This window comes from Tiliqua scincoides, chromosome 5 (assembly GCF_035046505.1).
Source record: "Tiliqua scincoides isolate rTilSci1 chromosome 5, rTilSci1.hap2, whole genome shotgun sequence".
Taxonomy (NCBI): Eukaryota; Metazoa; Chordata; class Lepidosauria; order Squamata; family Scincidae; genus Tiliqua; species Tiliqua scincoides.
In genome coordinates, this window is record NC_089825.1 from 86,629,460 (window position 1) to 86,648,878 (window position 19,419).

The following is a 19,419-nucleotide window of genomic DNA, read 5'->3' on the forward strand; positions in this document are numbered from 1 at the left end:
TTCATTCATATAAGTTCCACCTCTAGTACGAGTACATTAATTTATGTAAACTTATGTAAATTCAAATTTTAAATGTAAAAATTCTTTTTTCCCGGCCCCCGACACAGTGTTAGAGAGATGATGTGGCCCTCCTGCTGAAAACTTTGGACACCCCTTTCTAGCTTTTAATTGGCAGATATGATTTCTCACGTAGAGGACAATTCAACCATGCACTCTGCCTACTAGTCCAAGAAGATTCATAGTTGAATTTGGATTTCCTTATGGAGAGCACGCAGTAACTATAGGAATTACCATTACAGTTACTTTCATAATTACAGTGATGCCTCGCAAGACGAATGCCTCGCGCAACGAAAAACTCGCAAGACGAAAGCGTTTTGCGATTTTTTTGGTGACTCGCAAGACAAATTTTTCTATGGCCGTGCTTCGCAAGATGAATTTTTTTGCATTTTGGGGGGGGGGGGGTTGTTTTAAATCGTGCTTCGCAAGACGAAATTTTTGCAATACGAAACGACTCGCGGAACGAATTAATTTTGTCTTGCGAGGCATCACTGTACTATGGAAGGAGTGAGTTCCACTTTAATTACTCCAATGCAATTTATTGTATGTTTTGGTAGAGTAATAAAGTGGGGGGGTCAGACCCTTCCTCTTTCCTAGTCACGACTTACTGGCATGATTTTGATCTGGGGTGAAGAGAAAAAAAGAAATGCATCTCTGTCCAACCTCTGGAGAGGCCTTCTTGACTCATCAGCTCGGTATCTCTGCTCTAGCACCTGACAGCCTGCTCGGTGAAAGCTTCTATTTCTGTCTTCATTCTGTGTGAGCATATTGAAAAATGGCTGCCGTTTTGCTATTCTTTAAGTAGCAAGGGCAATGCGCACACAGACTAGGCTTACATGTATGCACATCCTGGATAATTGTGCCTACACATGGGTGCATGCATGTGCCTGTACTTCTAGAATGCATCCAACTTCTGACACTGTGTGCACCATTTCCAGCCACAGCGCCAATCCAGATGCTTGGAATTGTCGAAAGTGACAATATTGATTGGACATATGTGCAGGATTTGAACCAGCTTTTTGAATTGGTAAACTCAGGGCTGGGATTTGGCCACCATTCAGCGTATGTGCACAGAGAACAGTCCCAGCAGCCAGAGCTCTCCTTGTGCCATAGACTGAAACAGAATTCTTCGTCTTGAAGGTGCTGTAGCGCTTATTGTTCTGCTGCTAACCTGACTACCCCCTTCTAACCCCTGTAGAACCTTCTGAGTTGGGTTTGCTCACTGGTCTGAGCAAGTGACAGACCTTCAGACCACCTCCATCCAGATCTCAACGGCACAAGAATCAAGTCTGACATGGGGAATGTGCACATATGTGCAGATGCACGCACACGGTTTCTATCCCCCAGTGCTGTCTCCAGATTTGAAGGGAGGCTTGGGCCTCAATAGGCTTCCCCCTAAAGTCCCCTCCTCATCACCGCTGCTTGTTTGCTCACCCGTTTCTTCTCACCACCATTTGTACCACCTCCCAGACAGAGAGTGCAAGGTGAGTGGAGGCTGCCGCTCCTTCTCCCCACTGCACTGGCATGCTCCCAGCAAGCAGTCAACAAGCAGCAAGGAGAAAGAGCAGCAAGTCTAGAGGACTCCAGGGGTTGGCAGTGGGCCCCATAGTAGGTTGTGGGCCTCATCAGGAGCTGAACTACACCAGCCTCCCTGTTGCAGGTGATTTAGGTTAACAGAACCAGCAGCACCAAACACTGGTGAAAGGTGTGCACTGGGGGCATACACCTAGTTGGATTGGGTTTTTTCCTTAGTTTCGATACTGTACATAGCTATGATCCTTATTTATTTCATTATGTGAAATAAATTTCATTATGTGAAATAACACATACAATGAAGAGATCCTCCTTTATTTGTGTTCAAGGTTTCCTCCTTGCAGAGTATGCAAGTATAATGACCCTACCTAAGGTGCCAGAAAACTGAACAGTGCAAATAAAAATAACGATTAATAATAGACATGCCTCATTGATCAGCAGAACTGATAGTTAACCCAGAGGAGGGCACTCTGAATCCTAGCGCAACTGAGGTATATTCAAAGCAGTGGGGAAGACCAGTCTTATAACCAAATAACTATTTTCTGTGATCACAGGAGTCTGTAAATTTTCACTCTCGCAACCTCACCCCAGCAGTAAACTGTGTTCCTACCCCAGGCCTGAATATCACCAGCTCCTTCCACCTGCAAATCCTTGAAAGAAAGACAAAGTGACTCAGAGCAGTGCCTTCAGGGCCACTTGCTCCACGGTTATTGTTTTTGGGTTGCTGATTTGCTTGCCATTCCTGCCCCCTCCCACATCTCTCCCTGCTTGTCTGTGTCATGAAGAGGAAGACATGCAGAGTTGACAGGTTTCCCTCTGAGCATATAGAAGTCCCACTGCTGCCTTCAGGCCCTGACCTTTTCTTCACAGCAATCAGAAAAAAAACTTGCCTCGTTCTTGGTAGAATTTAGACAGGCTGCTGTGTAAACTGCACACGTGAAGCAAAAACCAAAGAATCTGGTCATGGTTGATGCTGCAACGATCCTTCCCAAGCACAGAACTTGGCACTGGGTCAGATTTCACTGGTTTCGTAAATAGTCAAGTTTCTAGAACTTATTAGGCTTGAAAATGCATGTGGTATATCTAGCGAAGTGCCAAAAGTTTCAAGGGCTGGAGAGGGCTTTCGGTTATCAGGGTGTGTAACCTCAGTGCCTTGCATAACACCTTGTCCCACCATTTGCCTGGAAAAGCAGAAATTATGCTAAACAGGTGATACATACAAATCTTCTTGCTACACAGTTCATACAAGCTCATGGAAATCAGCTTCTCTTAGCGCTGAATTTGGTTTGCTTTGCTGATGTGCATTTAATTGCATAATTTATTCAGTTTCTGCGATACAGATATTTCGAAAGACTGGGTTTTTTTTTTTTCAGGCAATGCCTGGAAGAAATGTGAGAAGGAAAGTGTATGGAGAAGGAAGATAGGATGCTGGTAGGTGCAGGGGCAAGGCATTGGGTAAGAGCAAGGAGCTGTCCATTGTACTGAAGCTAGTCCTACTGAGATGCATTCCTCCCTCCATTCCTAGAATGGTACTGTGCAAATGAATGAGTAGAGCTATACAGATTGGAACAGGCTTGGTTCTCTTAGGGTGCTATCCTAACCAACTTTCTAGCACTGACCTAGTCGCAATGCAGCCCCAAGTTAAGGTAACAAACATGCCCTTACCTTCCGGAAGCCCCTTTGACTGCCTCTCCATTGCAGGATGCAGTGCACTCTGGCACAGCTATTTCAGTGCTGGAAAGTTGGTTAGGGTTGCCTCCTTCATTGTTAAATATTGTAGACTTGGCCCTGACTAACAGTGTGGCTTGGTCTGCCCTTGTAGCTTCCAAGGCTCACCATGGCTGTGTTCAAAAGAATTTAATTGGCTGTGGGGGAGACAATGCTTTAGGAATATAAATTTGTCTGACGTGGAACTTCCGTTTGACTTTTGCTGTTATGAATTGGCTTTATGGCTCAATTAGGGTGGGTTTTCAAAGTTCCCACCTTCAGGTGATCCTTTCTGCATCAATTGAGCTGCCAAAAAAGTCTCTCTGCACTGACCATGGAATGCAACAGAGGATTCTGGGTCTGTGCTTTAGGGTGTGCTCAATTTGTATAAAGAACCCCCAGGCCGGCAGCCCTGGCTGTCAACTGTGCACAGTCAAAGAGTGTGCTGTAGAACACACCCATGCGTCTGCAATGCAGGGGAAGAGTGGTAATGGTGAGCCAGCCTTCTCTCAGGCAGCTTGACTGCCATTTACATCATTGCACTTAGGAGTCTCTAATAAGCTTCCCAGGAACTCTAGGAATAATTAGCACACCGTTTGAGAACAAACTGGCTTAATTCATAAAGGAAATTCCTGGACAGTTCTGCTAGGTAGGGAGTCCTTTCTAATGTTTAAGCAAAATCTTCCTGCCTGCAGCTTAAATCCCTTGTTTCTTCTGCTTTTATCAGAATTGACATGGATTTTAACCAATGCTCCCCTAGTTTATATTCTGGTTTGGTACCCTCTTGTGTTCCTGGTTTGGTACCCCTGGTAGAAAAACACTCACATCTGTGAAGTGGAGGAGGAGTGGGACACAATGCCTGCCCTGGTCCTCAAATAGCTCCACCTTGACTGATCTTCAGCAGTCTATTGGTTCTAACCAACCTGGCCTGTCTTGGCTGTAAATATTTCCAGGCCAGGCCTAGACCTTTACCTGAGCAATGGTCCACTTGGTCTTGAGTTCAAGTGCCTGCTGTGTGTTTTATGCTTTCCAGTTTCCACTTCCGTTTCCTTGGACCAACTACCTGACTGCTGTCCTTGGCTCTGAGTCCCTGTCATACTGGTTACTGGGTTTAGACCAGAGGTATCAAACTCATTTCATACAACGGATTGAATAGCATTCATGGCACTTGCTGGAGGCTGGAAGTGACAGCATGAAGCAGGAAGTGACATCATTAAGCAGACAATGGCCAAAAATAAGCACTTTTGTTCTCATGTAGGAACTAATTAGCTGCGAATGACAGCAGAGGAAATATGCAAATCCTGATCATCTTTTCAAGATATGGGAGAGCACAATGATCACACTGGGAGAGCTCACAGATCACTCAGGCCATCTTTCAGCACCACTGTTTCTGTCAGCTCAGCAGCTGAGAAGTGTTCTGTGAAGTGACACCTCGGCCTGCATGATAATAGAGCTCTCCCAGAACTTTGGCAGTGTCTCCCTCTCTCATCCTTCTTGGTTTGCACCTTCCCTCATAGCATTCCTTGCCTTCTGAGGCCTCCTTCCATCTCTCCCTCCCAGAGCCTTGGAAGAAGTGGCACTGCTAAAGAGTATCATTGGGAGGGCCCAATTATCACATGGGCTAGATAAAGAGCTTCTGTGGGCCATATCAGGTCCATGGGCCTTATGTTTGACACCCCTGGTTTAGACTATCCACCCAATTGCATTCTTTACAACTCCCGAGCTTAACTCTTGCATTTCCTGGTCATCCTAATTGGATCTTTTACTCAGTTCTGGTTTTGGGGATCTCTGTCTTGACCCTCCTATGAACATGCCCAGAGTTCCTCCCAGCTCAGGCGTCAACTTTGCCAAACTGCACTTCAGCTCTTGGTTCCTTGGTAGCCTGTAGTCCCATTTTGACAGCTGTCTTCAGCCAATAGGATGAATGAACCTGCCATTGCTTAATTGTTAAATTACACAGGCCTACAAAATTGAGGGTCAGAAAATTTTATAGTGGTTTGATATGAATTTGGGGTGCCGATTCCAAAAATGGCATCCGTTTTGCCCTAGAATCCATCTAGTTTTGGAGATATAGCATAGCCTCATTAGTGAATGGTTCAAGCAGCTTCCTCATGAGGAAGCCATGGTGTAGGCTTCCTCATGAGGAAGTTGCTTGAACCATTCACTAAAGAGGCTATGCCGTGTCTCCAAAACTGGACGTGATAGGGCAAAACGGATGCCATTTTTGGAATCGCCGCCCCAGATATACCCAGGAATTGGTGTAATGTTTAAGGAAGCAAAATGTGTGTTGGGCTGTGTTATCTAACATTATCCTGAATAACTGGTAATGGTGATGACAGCTTGTGACACCTCTTCCCCCCCATCACTTCTTGGAGCTAAAAGTTGCCTGTGGACCCTTCATCAGCTCCACTAAAAAAAACTTCCTGAGGCTGAACCTCCTGGCATTGCAAAGAGGCTTTAGAACTGAGCCGCAGGTCAATCTCAGCCACAGGCAGTGGGGCAAGGCTCCTCTGAGAAATGGAGCACTTGGGGGTGGGGTGGGGAGCGGAGGCCCTAGATTCACTAGCAGCGTGGAGCGGAAGGGGTTATCTCCATATCGGGGGAAACTCCAGCGAACCAACGAATGGCTTGCATCTTCCTCAGGCGCTGTGTATGCAGAGTGGAAAGACTCACGTCTTGACAGCTGCAGCAGTTCTTGGGAGCAGAAGCAAACCTCTCTTCCTCCTCTCCTTAATGGCCGGACGTTGAAGAATTTCATCACACTGAGGGCTTTTCATTTCTTTCCTTTCATTCCCTGACCACTGCTCCCCTCCATGCAATTTATTCTCCTGTAGCAGGTTTCCTCCCCCCCCCTTTTTTTCTGGTCCATTTCTAGATGATCGCTTTCTCGGACTATTTTTCATGCTCTGCTGAGTGCTGTTGCTTGCTTTCACGGCCCGGCTGCCTGTCTCGCTTTGCCTTGCCTCATGAAGATTTATGGAACTGCAGTAATAAAACTGTGTTTGAGCGATCCTCTTTTCCGATAATCCTCGGGCGAGCGCCCAACAGGGTGGGTTTGATCTGAGCAAGCTGCGATCATGTCCAGCCTGGGACCGCTCCTCATCGTCATAGCACTGGTGACTGGCAAGGCATTGGCAGGAGTTCGCACCTAGAAAGGTTTTCCAGGCTTGTTTTTGGAAGGAGGGAGAGGCTCCATAACCCATACGTTTTGTTTTTTTTTTCCTCTTGCAAAGACCAGGCTGGCCTTGTGACGGGTCTTCTTGAGAAAGGGCGGTGCAGCCGTGTCCGTATCCAGTAGCATCTTAAGGTGTGTTGTCCACACAACAGGCAAATGCTGTCACTGCAGGTAAACAGAAATTGAATGGATGAATCGGCACCAAAGGGCTTTAATCCATCACCTGCTTCAGTGAAATCTTCTCATGCGACTGCCTTTTTAGAAGAATTTTACCTTGGAATTGCTTTTGCTTATCTTCCAATCTTGGCTTGAGGAGATTCTGCACTTGTCAGGAAAGAGCTTTCTTGGGTCCCAACTTGGAAACTGTCTACCCTGGTGGAGTGGAATCATTCCTGCTTGCTTGGAGCTCCTCCTGAATTATCCAAAGGGTAAGGAAAAGAGAAATGTTTTCCTTAGCCAGTTTGGCCTATTGGACAGATGTGGGCCCTGGTCCTTGTACTCCCCTTTCTCTTTGCCACACCCAGAAGGTTAAGGGGATGTCCTTAGATCCATTAACCTGATTCACTCACTCACTCATTCTTTGTTGCCACCACCTCTCAGCCCTGCTGGCCGTTTTGTCCTGTCCAGGCAGGGTGTGAGGATTGTGTTGGCCTTTCCCAGAGGTAGTTAGCTGCTAGGGAACAGCCTCCTCCACCCTTGTGCCTGAGTTCTGGCACAAAATGGCCAATTTGGGGCCACAGCCATAGGAGAGTAGTAGTTGTAGTCAGGGATCTTATTTGTTACTTTGAGCTTGCTTTGTAGCCATCTTGCTGAAGCTAAATGGGTTTTTATCTGGTCAGTGCCTGGTTGGGAGACCACTTGGGAACCCCATGCCAGCCACTTTGAGTTCCACGATGGAAGAAAGTTGGCATAGAGATGTAAGAAATAAACCAGCAATAGATGGAGCATAGCCAGCTGTGCTCAACACTTGGCTGCAGTGCACCCCTGCATGTTAGAATCATAGACATGTCCCATCACATTTTTTATTTATTCCCATTTCAGTGCTCTTTTACACATTACAAGGGGAGGTGTGCATTTCCCACTCAGGGTACATGCTGCAGGGGAGTTTGGTTGTGCAGAGTTTGCCTGTATCATAATAATGTCTTAACATGTCAGACTTTGTGTCTGAAGTATGTGGAATATTGGTACGCAGTAGAAACCTAATGAATGATGCTGCCTTTTAAACCTTGTGAATTCAGGTCCAGGATTTTGTCAGAGATTGTTACAACCCATACAATCTCCCTGGCATCAAAGGGTTAAGCCACTTGTAATGGGAGGGAGTGGAGTAGAGGGCAGTAATAATTTGCTCCTTTTTTTTTTTTTTTTTGCTTCTGTTGCATTGTAGAGGGGGGAAAATCCCACCCATCTCTTTCTCTGCTCAAATTGGTTCTGGCATTGCGCATAGTACTTCAGCCATTAGCCACTATGGAGAGATGCTAAGCCTGGTGGGGGTGGTCTATAGGCTGGGCAGAGCCTCGGGCAACTTGCCATTGTTCATAGAGCATGATGGGAACCTGAGCACTTTTGGCAGCTGGAAGCTATGGGGAAGGAGAAAGTTGGCAAAGGTGGACAGTTCCACATGAGAAATGAAATGTGGGAGGTGAAAAAAAGGCAGGATAGGGAGAGTTGGTGGGGTGCTAGAAAAGAAATTAACGTGGAGAGATAGATGACCTACCCTTTCAAGTTCCTGGATTATTTACAACCCAAGCATTTTGGTAGCAGTGCTTTATTTACTGTACTGAACTGCTGGAATCAGCTTTGCCCAAACTCTGGGTTTTACCCAATGTCCACCAACCATCTGCCACCGCTAATTAATGGGCATGACATAAAATGGTCCCAGATGCATGTTTGGAATTGGGAGGGAGGCCTGCTTTGGCTAAGGGCAGTCCAAAGACAGTGTGGTACTCAAGAGGAAAATCCATATGGCACCTCCTCCCCAGCAAACATTTCCACTAATTAACATACAACACAATCCACTAGGAAGGAAGGTTTGCTGAGCAAGCTCCATTCATCTGAACCTGTGTGTATTTTCTCAAGAGACATTCCTAGTAGATTGTACCAGATTGTTCATTCTCTCTCTCTCTCTCTCTCTCTCTCTCTCTCTCTCTCTCTCTCTCTCTCTCTCTCTCTCTCTCTCTCTGCAACTATCTAATAGTAGGGTCATGGATCAAAGGTTCTAAATTGTCCAGTGGAACACATGCACTATCTAATCCTGTAGCCAAGTGTACATGTATATATAATACACATTTTTAAAATCATGTTCCTTTGCTGGGCTGATTTGTACACATTAAGTAGATTAGCATTTCTGTATTTCTGCTGTAATCGGTTTTGTTTTCAAGTGTTGAAGAAAAAGTGGGGGGGGGGGAGGACTGCAGAAGTTTTCAGGGCCAGGGAGCATAAAGATCAGGGTTACTAAACTGTCAGTCCAATGCTATCTAAATCCCCGCATGGCAACGCAGAGGCGCCACTGCAGCTACTCTTGTATTTCTTGGGGGATGTTTGGCTGCTGGAGGTCTCCTCAGGGTAAGGGGACATTTGTCCCCTTGCCCCAGGGTAAGACCCAGCAGCTGCAGCCCCAGCAATAGTGCTGGCACAAGTCCTCATGGGTCCTTGCAGGCAAAGGAGGCCTGGGAAGGGGGTTTGGATACAGTGCACACTAGTGTCACCGATCTCACCCCTCTCCCAGGCCTGATTTGCCCATCCACTGCCGCATTTCCTCCCTGTTCCACCCCCTTCTCACACACCCCTGTGCTGGACCTGCCTGCTCCGGCGGAATCCCAACGACCACTGGCGACGGTGGGAAGGCTCCACTGATGTGGCCAGTCCTTGCGTTTTATGACGCTTTTGCAACAGCAAAGGCTGACGGAACACGTGTTCTGCTGGTGCAGACCCTCAGTAGGATTGGGCCATGTGTAGGGATGGCTATTAAAAAGCATCTAGTACATGTTGTTAAACTGTCAACCTTTTTGCCCCATCCCATGTGTATCTTCTTCCTCCACTCCAGTTACCCCCTCCCATCTTACTCCTTGTATTTTGTTCAGCCTCCTCTACTGCTGCTGTCCGACTCCTTCTACTGAAAACCTTCAACCTATCTTAGCCACTCCTTGTGTGCTCTTCCATGGCTACTTGCCTCCCCTTCCATCTTGTTTAATCATTTGTCCAGTTCTTGGCCTTTCCCTGTAACACTGTCGTGACCCTCTGGGAAGATTGGTACGCCCTTTGGTTATCAACTTATTTTTCTGGCGACGCTTCTGTGATTTAATAGGAAAATTCAGCAGGAGTTTTGTTTTCCTGTTGCTGTATCTTCATCTGATGGGTTTCAGCTTGCCTTGCCCTTCTTGAAGCATAGCAAAAAAAAAAAAAAGAGTTGGCAACCCTGTTAGGGACTCTTTCCTAATCTGTACAGTGTCTAACATGCTGGGACTAATGAAACATGAGGAAGTGGAAATTAAAACTGGGGGCAGTGTGTTATCTGTTCTGCACTAAAGCTCTGCATATTGCACTCTAGAGCCCTGCAGGGTCCCTCGAGAACCCTTCTCTTGTGCCACCCTGCGGGATTGCCCAGTCACTCCCACCCATCTCTGGTTTCATTTTGTCTCCCTGCAGCAGGACCTCGGCAAGGGGAGGGATCCTTTCTGAACATCTGAGAACTCACCTGTGCTGCTTCCTCCCCCAACATGTTTGCCTCTCCTCCACTTGCTGCTTCAATGGTTTTTGACAGGGCAGCATGCAGGGTGTTAATTGCTTCACCTGTCCTGGAATTTTGAAAGACAAGCCTGGCCACTGATGGGGAAAGCTTGTGGGAAGGGTTTTTTTTTTTTTTTTTTTTTTGTAAACCACCCTTGGCTACAAGCAGCACTGTGGTTGTCCCATTTTGCAGTTTGTACAAAAGGCCCTTAAAAATCATTCTCTTTAGCAGACAGGAGAGCTGGCATGTTCCACCATCCGAGCGTGTAATTAGAGGGAAGGGAATGGCATGCTGATGGTTTGGCTGTCGGGGTGAGAGGAGAGAGAGCTCGGAGCACAGTCTTCTCCCAGTGCATTGCGGGATGGGCGAGTCGGTCCCTCTGTGAGACACACATACAAGCAGGAGAGAGAGAGTGCGCGCGCGCCTGCAGCTTGCACAACAACTCCATGCCACATATTAATTCTAGAAGAGTGTATCAATTATATTGTTAGATGGATCTGTCCCGCATCCTAACATGCTGAATTAAAGTCAGACTTGGATACCTGCTCCTAGCTGCCTCCTTTTTAAATGAAACTGAAGGCAATTTAATAGGGTACAGAGTGGTCCAGTGCAGGGGTGCCCAAACCCCGGCCCTGTGGCCACATGTGGCCCTTGAGGCCTCTCAATGGGGCCCTCAGGGAACCCCCAGTCTCCCATGAGCCTCTTGTCCTCTGGAGATTTGTTGGAGCACACACTGGCCCAATGCAACTGCTCTCAGCGTGAGGACGACTGTCTGACCTCTTGCATGAGCTGTGGGATGAGGGCTCCCTCCACTGCTTGTTGTTTCACGTCTGTGATGCAGTAGCGGCAGCAAAGGAAAGGCCAGACTTGCTTTGTGCAAGGCCTTTTATAGACCTTGAGCTATTGCAAGATCATTCATTCATATAAGTTCATCTTTAATATATTCATTTATGTAAACTTATGTAAATTTATTCAAATTTTAAATGTAAATGAATTCTTACCCCCCCCCCGGCCCCAACACAGTGTCAGAGAGATGATGTGGCCCTCCAGCCAAAAACTTTGGACACCCCTGGTCCAGTGGATAGAGGTTTGCAGTTAGCATTGCAACTGGAAGATCTGGGTTCAAATCCCACTTTAGCTATGGACTGAGAGCCCAAGCCTATCCAATTTTCCAGCAGCTGTGCCAATGGGGTGTGCACTGCATCCTGTGGTGGGGAAGCAGTCACAGAGGCCTCCTCAAGGTATGGAACATTTGTTCCCTTATCTTGGGGCTGCATTGCAGCTGCACCGGTGCTGGAAAGTTGGATAGGATTAGACCTTGAGTCTCCCAAAGCTCATCACAAGAAAGCCAGTCTCTGGGGTTGAGTTGAAGGGTGGCATACACTGGGCAAACTTAGGCATCCTTCCTTTATGCGCCCTCTGGTTTGGTGCTACCGCAGCGACTGGGAATGACATCCAGAAAAATGCTCATATCCCCACTCGGCCGGGTGACCCTGGATTGGTCTCTTACCTCTCAGCCCTACCTACATCAGAGAGTTGCTGTGAGGATAAAATGAGTAGGAGGAGCACCATGCACACCGTTCGGAGCTCCTTGGAGGAAGGTTGGGATAGAAATGTGAATGATAACGTGCTCTAATGCTGTGGAATTGCCTTATACGCGCAAAACCCAACCCCTGATTTACTATGAGAAGGGCCAAAGTGCTGTGAAACAATGATGTAAAAAAAAAAGAAAAAGTCAGCATTAATGGCTGTTGGTTATATGGGGTGGGGCGGGGCATAGAGAAATGTAGCATCTTGGCTGTCCTCTAGGGATGTGGCCTCTTTTGCACTACCAAGAGGGAAGTGCGTTTGACCGATGCGGCAAGCACAATGAAGAGCGTCTTATAGCAATTTGAGACTGAACTGCATCACAGTGGAGCGTAGTCCACAGAAGACGATGCTGAAATAAATTGCTTAGCTTTCAAGGCGATACAGGACTGCTTGTGGCTTTTACTAGGAAAATGGCTTGTGTCATATAATTAAGAACACAGAAACAAGTGCCTTTCAACTTTCAAAATATGGGCTTGTATGACTCCTTTAGAACAAAGGAAAAGGGCATCTTTGTGGGCCGTGGCACATCTCCTCTTCTTCACCAGCGAGTATCTTAGCTTCTGCTTAGAATCACCAAGCACATTCCCCAATCAAGGTATCAGAATCTCCATGTGGAGACTATCTTGGCAAAATGCAGCCAGGATAGATGCATCCAGCATTATGATGCTTACCTAGGCCTCCTTGAGCTGGCCAGATAAGTCTGTGGATGTAGAGGACGAGGGGCATCCTCTTTGCCGCTACTAGTTTTGGTGTGAAATGTGTTGCACGGACTAGAACTAGATGGAGTCTGCCGTGTGCAGTTTCACAGAAAAGCTGACTGGTTTCCAGCAAGTTAAGGTGGGGGGAGGGGGAAGAGAACCGCTCTATGCAAATTCTGCCATTAGGAAACCATAGTTGGCAAGTGAGCGGAACAAAATGGTGCAGATGTTTCCAATTATGCAAATGATATCTGATTGTGGGCAGAATTGCTCTTCAGTGTCAGCAGGAGTTGGGATAGTATGTTAGAGAGCCCAACAGCAGTGCTAACTCCGTTGTCTTTAGAACTTCCAGCCCTTCTGCCCAAGAATTCAACTCCCTTGTTTGTCACCTGACTTCATGTTTTGCCCAAGCTCCTTTCCTATCCTTTGTCATGACCGGGTCTGAGAAATCTTTCCCATTGTTATCTTTGCCTCTCCCAGCATTGTCTCCCCCCCCCCTACCAGATTTAGATTGTAAGTTCCTCAGGGCAGGGACCTTTTCTTGGTAAGTAACTGTCATTTATTTATTGTATTTTATATCCCGCCTTTCCTCCAGGGAGGTGCACATTGTTTTTCACCTCTCCACCCCCCATTTCATTCTCTCAACAACCCTGTGAGGTAGAGCTGCCTGAAAGTGACTGGCCCAAGGTTATTCCCAGTGAGCTTTATGACTAAGGGCACAATTTTAACCAGGTCTACTCAGAAGTAAGTCCTATTTTTTCAGTGGGTCTTACTCTTAGGAAAGTGTGGTTAGGATTGCAGCCTTAGTAGGGAACTGAACGAAGGTCTTCCAGTTCCTAAAAGTAGCCTTGATTCTCGTGGCTGGGAGCACTGGAGTGACCAGGAGGGGCAAAGAGTCACTTTAACCCCCAGCCAGTAATGCCCCTGAGAGCATCTTTGCCTTTCTTCCATGGAAGGGAGGATTTGTCAATTTGCTATTCACTCCTATGCTGAAAAGTAATGCTGTAGACTGCCTCCTCTGCACTTCCCGGCATTTCCCTAATAGTAGTATAGTATTCAAACTTTGTCTCTCTCTTTCTCAAGGGCCACCCTTGTAGCAAAGTCTTCTAGATCTCCTGCAGCCTCCCCCTCTTTCTAAAAATTCTCCCCTGCCCCTTTCCCACGACAGGCATGCATCACTTAACAACCTTTCACTTAACAGAACACATATACAATGGTGGTCAAAGCACAACAAAGAGGCTCTTAATGAGGCAGTTAAGACTCCCATAGCCTGCAGCCAAGTTGTCTGTTTACACAATGTGCAGCGCAATCCTATCTTGCGCTGGAACAAGCAGGCCAGGACGCCAGATAGAGGTCCAAAGTGGCTCAGCCTTACCCCCTTGCCCCCAGGTAAGCCACTGCAGAACCATGGGTCTCCTCAGACTTGCACCATCTCTGGAGGTGGCATAAGTCAGAGGACAGCTGAGCTCGGGAACAGGGGCTAGAATCTGGCATATCGGTCGGGTCCCAGCCCCACCTCCCGTTACCTGCCTGCCCGCACCAGGGACTGCCCTCTGCCCACCCTCCCCCCACCCTGGAACGCCTCTCTCCCGCCTCCTCCCCACCCTCCCCAGACCCTTGTATGGGAACATGTGCAGGCCCAAAGGCACGGTAGAATTGCGCCCAAAGAGCCTCTTAATGAAAAGAAGAGACCATCTATCTCCAGTAGCTTGTGCAGCCAGCTTGCTTCTGGCAGGAAGTGTCTGTTTACACAACAAAGGCACTAGACTGGGCTGAATGTTTGCTTAACAACCTAATCGCATAACAACAGGGATCCGAGAATGTATCCCTGTTGTTGAGTGGCACTCGCCTGTAATTTCTCAATCCCATGTTCCACATTAACCATCTAGAGAAAATAGGGTGGCTGAGCTAGATCAGAGCAGCATGTTTTCCTAGCTCAGCCAGCTGTTTCTGAGAGCGGCAAGCCAAGTGCCTCTGGGAACCTTACCAGCAGGCCATGGAGATCATCATAAGCCCTCTGCAGTAGTGACCTCTGTGTTCTGAGCAAGTAGAACAGGCATTCTATGCATGTCGCTCCAAATTTCCATTTCACCTAGTCTTAATTTGGGTATGAATGACTATTTCAGGCTTTTCTCATTTTTTAAGATGAGAGTCAGTGAACAGCTGAATGTCCCACTCCCCATATGTACTGCTTGTGCATGCAGAACTCTCTCTCCCACTGTCCTCTCTCCTGTGCATGCTGTCCTGTGGGGCACAGGAGGGCAGAATGCATAGGGCCCAGACTGGACTATGCCCTCAATAAGGGGGCGCATCATTATCTAAAAATACAAGGACACTGCTTGAAAAGGCACTCCAGTTATCCATTTTTTTTTCCTTTGGGTCTCCAAATGAACAGTATTATTAATCAGTCTCTCATGCTAGGAGCTCTAATTCCAAGCAAGTTGTCAAAAAAAGAAAAAGGTGGGGAGGCAATCAAGCTCTAGCTGGGCCATCTGTCTTGGGCAGCCACTATCATCACCACTCCTCTTCAGCACAAGAACATCTGCTTACAAGCAGCTCCTATAGCCTCCTATTCTTCTCCTGTTACTGGGCTTCTTTCCATCCCAATTCCTTGTTCCTGGAATGGTGTCATCTTCTCTATTCACCCTGCCACTTTCCTCAAGACTCACGTCTTTGACAGCACAGTTCTTGATCCATCCTGGCTTCATCGCAATACACAGCAACAGCCGCCTGAGTTTGCCACTGAATGTCCACATAATATACAGCCACAATTCTCTGAGAAGTGCAACCCTCTAGGATGCATATCTTTGCAAAACGTCCATTTGTCACATTCGCACTGTATATTGTTAGGTTACCCTCAAAAATCTTGAATGTATAAAAATATGTGTTAAGGGATCCTCATTTCCCTACTTCTCTGCTTGACATCTGACTGTCCTGTGCCCCATCACTTGTGCTCCAGTTTAAAAACACTGCCTTGCCTTACCCCTACTGCCAATGGTCTCGGGGCCTAATCCTATCCAAATTTCCAGTGCTGGTGTGGCAGCAATGCAACCCCAAAGAAAGGAAACAAACATTCCCTTACCTGGAGGAGGCCTCTGTGATTGCCTTTCTACCACAGGATGCAGTGCATGTCCCATTGGCATGGCTGCACCTGTGCTGAAAAGTTGGATAGGATTTGACCCTCAGTCTCCACTACATTATAATCTCCCGGGACAGAAATACTGGTCCCTTTCTGGTCCCTGGCCATCCACTGTCTTGGCATCTGCAAATTTGACCATCTGCAGATGGTGGGGGCTGGGCGTAGGTAGAGGGGGTGCAAGGCACTAAGTTTTGCAGGTACCTGAACGCGTCATGCAGGCAGCTCTCCCCCTCCCCTTTGGAGTCATTCAGGGTGGTGGGAGCAAAACGGAGGCAGTGGGATAGTCTCTGGTGTTTGGGAAACACTTTGGCAATTCATTCTGAGTTGCGCCAGGGCCAAGGGCGGGAGTCGTCGGCCTTGGTGTGACCTGGAAGTGTCTTCTGGAAGTGCTAGAGATTGCCCTACAACTGATGCAGTTTGCTGCACTAAAGTATGGAACGCTTTTTTAAAAACTTCTTTTTAACTTTTAAAAACATTTTTAACCAGACACTGGGATTTTGGTATCCACAGCGAGTATGAGAACGAATCCCCTGTGGATACCAAGGGGCTACTGTAATCACACCTATGTTCTGTGCAGCACCTTCCAAACTCTTTATCTCAACTAAATGGTATAGAGCAGTGGTTCTTAGCACTGGGACCCACTTTTTAGAATGAGAATCTGTCAGGACCCACCGGAAGTGACGTCATGACTGGAAGTGACATCATCAAGCAGGAAAATGTTTAACAATCCTAGGCTGCAATCCTGCACACTTACCCGGGAGTAAGTCCCATCTACTATTGTTAAAGGAATATGCATAGTAGCTTGTTAAAAGTACAGGTCTGTACCATTTCCCCAGATGCAGTCACATACCATGGGAGTATCAAGTCTAATATATTAAAAATAAAATATTGAAATGAATGGTAACCCACCTGAAATTGGCTCACGACCCACCTAGTGGGTCCCGACCCACAGTTTGAGAAATACTGGTATGGAGGAAATATGGGCAGATGTTAGATGGTTTGTTAGATGATTAGAGGGTTTTTGACTTTCAATAGTTGAAACACTAGTCAAACAGCAAGTAAAGCAATCCTCTGCTATTGCTTGTCAGTGCTAATAGCCTATCTCTTCACCTCAGTATTCCCAATATGCTTAACAGAGGAATCTCTTGGTTGACTCTGACCCGGTCTTTGCACAGCTCTGTTGACTGGTTTTAGAGGTATACTTTTATATGGAGGTAAACCCAGTTCATGGCTTTTTGGGGTGCAGCAGGCTATTGGTTTCACCCTCTGAGCCTGGTTGGCAACCTTCAGTCTCAAAAGACTATGGTATAAGCCTACAGCACCCAGTATTCCCAGGCGGTCTCCCATCCAAGTACTAACCAGGCCTGACCCTGCTTAGCTTCTGAGATCAGACAAGATCGGGCATCTGCAGGGTAGCTTTGCATTTGCCCATAGCACCAGTATTTTGTACCTGATTCCTATTGGTGCTCTTAAGGGTTTCAGGAAAGCAGAGCCTGCAAGTCCAAAGTCTTGTTTTAGAGTAGCAAGTAGCAGCACAAACATTCTACCCTGAATCCAAAAAGTGTGTAGCAAGCAATGTCTACTCAGACTCTCAGAATTAGGGTTGCCAACTGTGACTGAAGCTATTCCTGGAGATATTATCATGTCCCTACCATGAGAAAATATTGGCAGTTCCTGGAGGCTCTGTGAAAATCTTCAGAATTGCTTTCAGTAGTTACCTGCTGAGTTTGATGCTGATTCCTTGAGATGCCGAGCTAATGTTGGAGGGTTGGCAATCTGACTCAGAGTGTATGGTACAGATCTGCACCCTGGTTACTGCTCTCAAGCTGCAATCCTATATGCACCCTCCTGGGGGTAAGCACCACAGAACACAATGAAACTTACTTTTGAGGAGACATGTATAGGCTGTGCTGTTAGTCTATTATGAAAACCAGCATATGCACCCACGCACATTTTTATTTTTGGTAAAATTTAATTAGACTTCTCTAGTAATCAGAATATCTGTACTTTCATGTGTACAAGATTTCAGTTTTCTCTCGGTTGCAGGAGGGCCTTAATCATTTTAATACCTTATCAACGAGGCTCAGGCTCTGGGAGATACTTAACTATCTAGCGTTCCATCATTATGATGGGATAAGTAGTGGTAAAACGCGCTTCTGACAGTCCTTTCCTGTCTTTACGTTTCTGATTTCTATGCCTTTTCTGCTTCTTTGCCTAACCTATCCTGATGTTCTAATGGACCTATGAGAATTGTTTCAGCTATGGGAATAAGGTGGAGAGCAGCTGGTGAAAGTTCCTTTGGGGCAAGTTAGGGATGCACTGAAGCAGGAAATGCAAGACATTTAGAATTCCTGCTTACCTGCAGCATCATTCCATCTGCCTGAAACCGCTGTCAGTTCGCTGTCTGGCCCTTGGTTTGCAAGCCACAGTGGCATGGAAAAAGGTTCTCTGTAGGTTGACATTGTCATGATTTCCATTGGGTCAGCTACTGATGTCCTCCCCCACTTCAATCCTGTAACTTGCAGCTTGGCTCACTTGCTTGAGTCATCTAGAATTATTAATTCCTTTCTGTCATGTATATGATCTTCATTTTTGATGCTTTGAAGTCTGGCCTGCACAGGCTGAGCCATGCAAGGGCCTAGGTTTATCTTCTGGAAGAAGGTGAGAGGTTGTTGTTAGGACAACAAGGGACCTGCATTAGCTTGGAAGACACACAAATACAGGAATACAGGCTTCCTGGTTGCCTATGTGGCTGAGTTGCTTGGCCGTTGGTGCACCAGTCGCCCACCTGCTGGATGATGCTTTGCTTTCTGAGGCTATTCATGCTCCCGACCCATCCCAGAGATGCCAGCTTTGCTACTATTTCTGATTCTCTCATGAGCAGCTGGGCAGCAATTTCAAAACCAGCTGGGCCAATGGACATCTCCGCAGATAGCTGTTGACAGACCTGCTTACCTTGCAAATGTGTGTGTTTCTTTCCACCAGCGCCAGCAGTACAACTCTCCAAAGCCACAGGGAGAAAACAGAGCCAAGAGTAATTCATGTAACACCCCTCCCTATTCCCAACTTCACCCCAAACACCTGGCAGTGAGCCTGGAGTTGCTGCTGCTTACATGTGTTTTATTTTTATAATCCACTGCCACTGCTTATGAAATTGCAAAGGAAAAATCACCTGTGAATCCTGACAAGGAAAAAAGCAATGAAAGTTCTGTAACTACTGTTTAAAAAAAAGGGGGGGTGAGTGAAATGGAGGTTTGAGAGTGCCCCAAATTAATTCCGGTGAAAATGCAAGGCACTGGATTTGTAGGTACAGAGAGTGGCATGGACTTAGAGGATAGTAGTCAGTGGCAGACCTGGGATGGGGTGGAGGGGCAAATGCCCCGGGTGCTGTGCTTGCCACATGCTCACCGAGCCCCTACCACCTCCACCTGCTGCACCTCCCCTCTTGTCCGTCTGAACTGTTCCACAGGCAGGCGAGGCTCTGCACGGCGCTTGGCAGTGGGCGAGAACCCTTCTGAGATTTCCCCCGCTGTTTTAAGCAATACTTCGGTTTCATTGGGAAACCAGAAGCATTGTTTAAAACAGCGGGAAAAGTCTCAGAAGGCTTCTCGACTGCTGAGGAATGTCATGGAATGTGAGTGTCCTGGGGAGGGGCAGCACGTCGCAGACCTGTCCCAGGTCATAATGAGGGCAGGTCCACTACTGGACAGTATCCTGTTCAGGGCATTAAAAAGAATGGGCTGTTTACCCTCTTACAAACAGGTTTGGCAGGTGTTGATATATTGTTCTAAAA

The 19,419-nt window shown here is 47.0% G+C and overlaps 1 pseudogene; it reads right to left on the reverse strand.

Annotated features, from left to right (window-relative positions):
• Window positions 1-16,936: 16,936 nt before the first annotated feature.
• On the reverse strand, window positions 16,937-17,055 carry LOC136654444 (5S ribosomal RNA; annotated as a pseudogene).
• Between the last annotated feature and the right edge of the window lie 2,364 nt (window positions 17,056-19,419).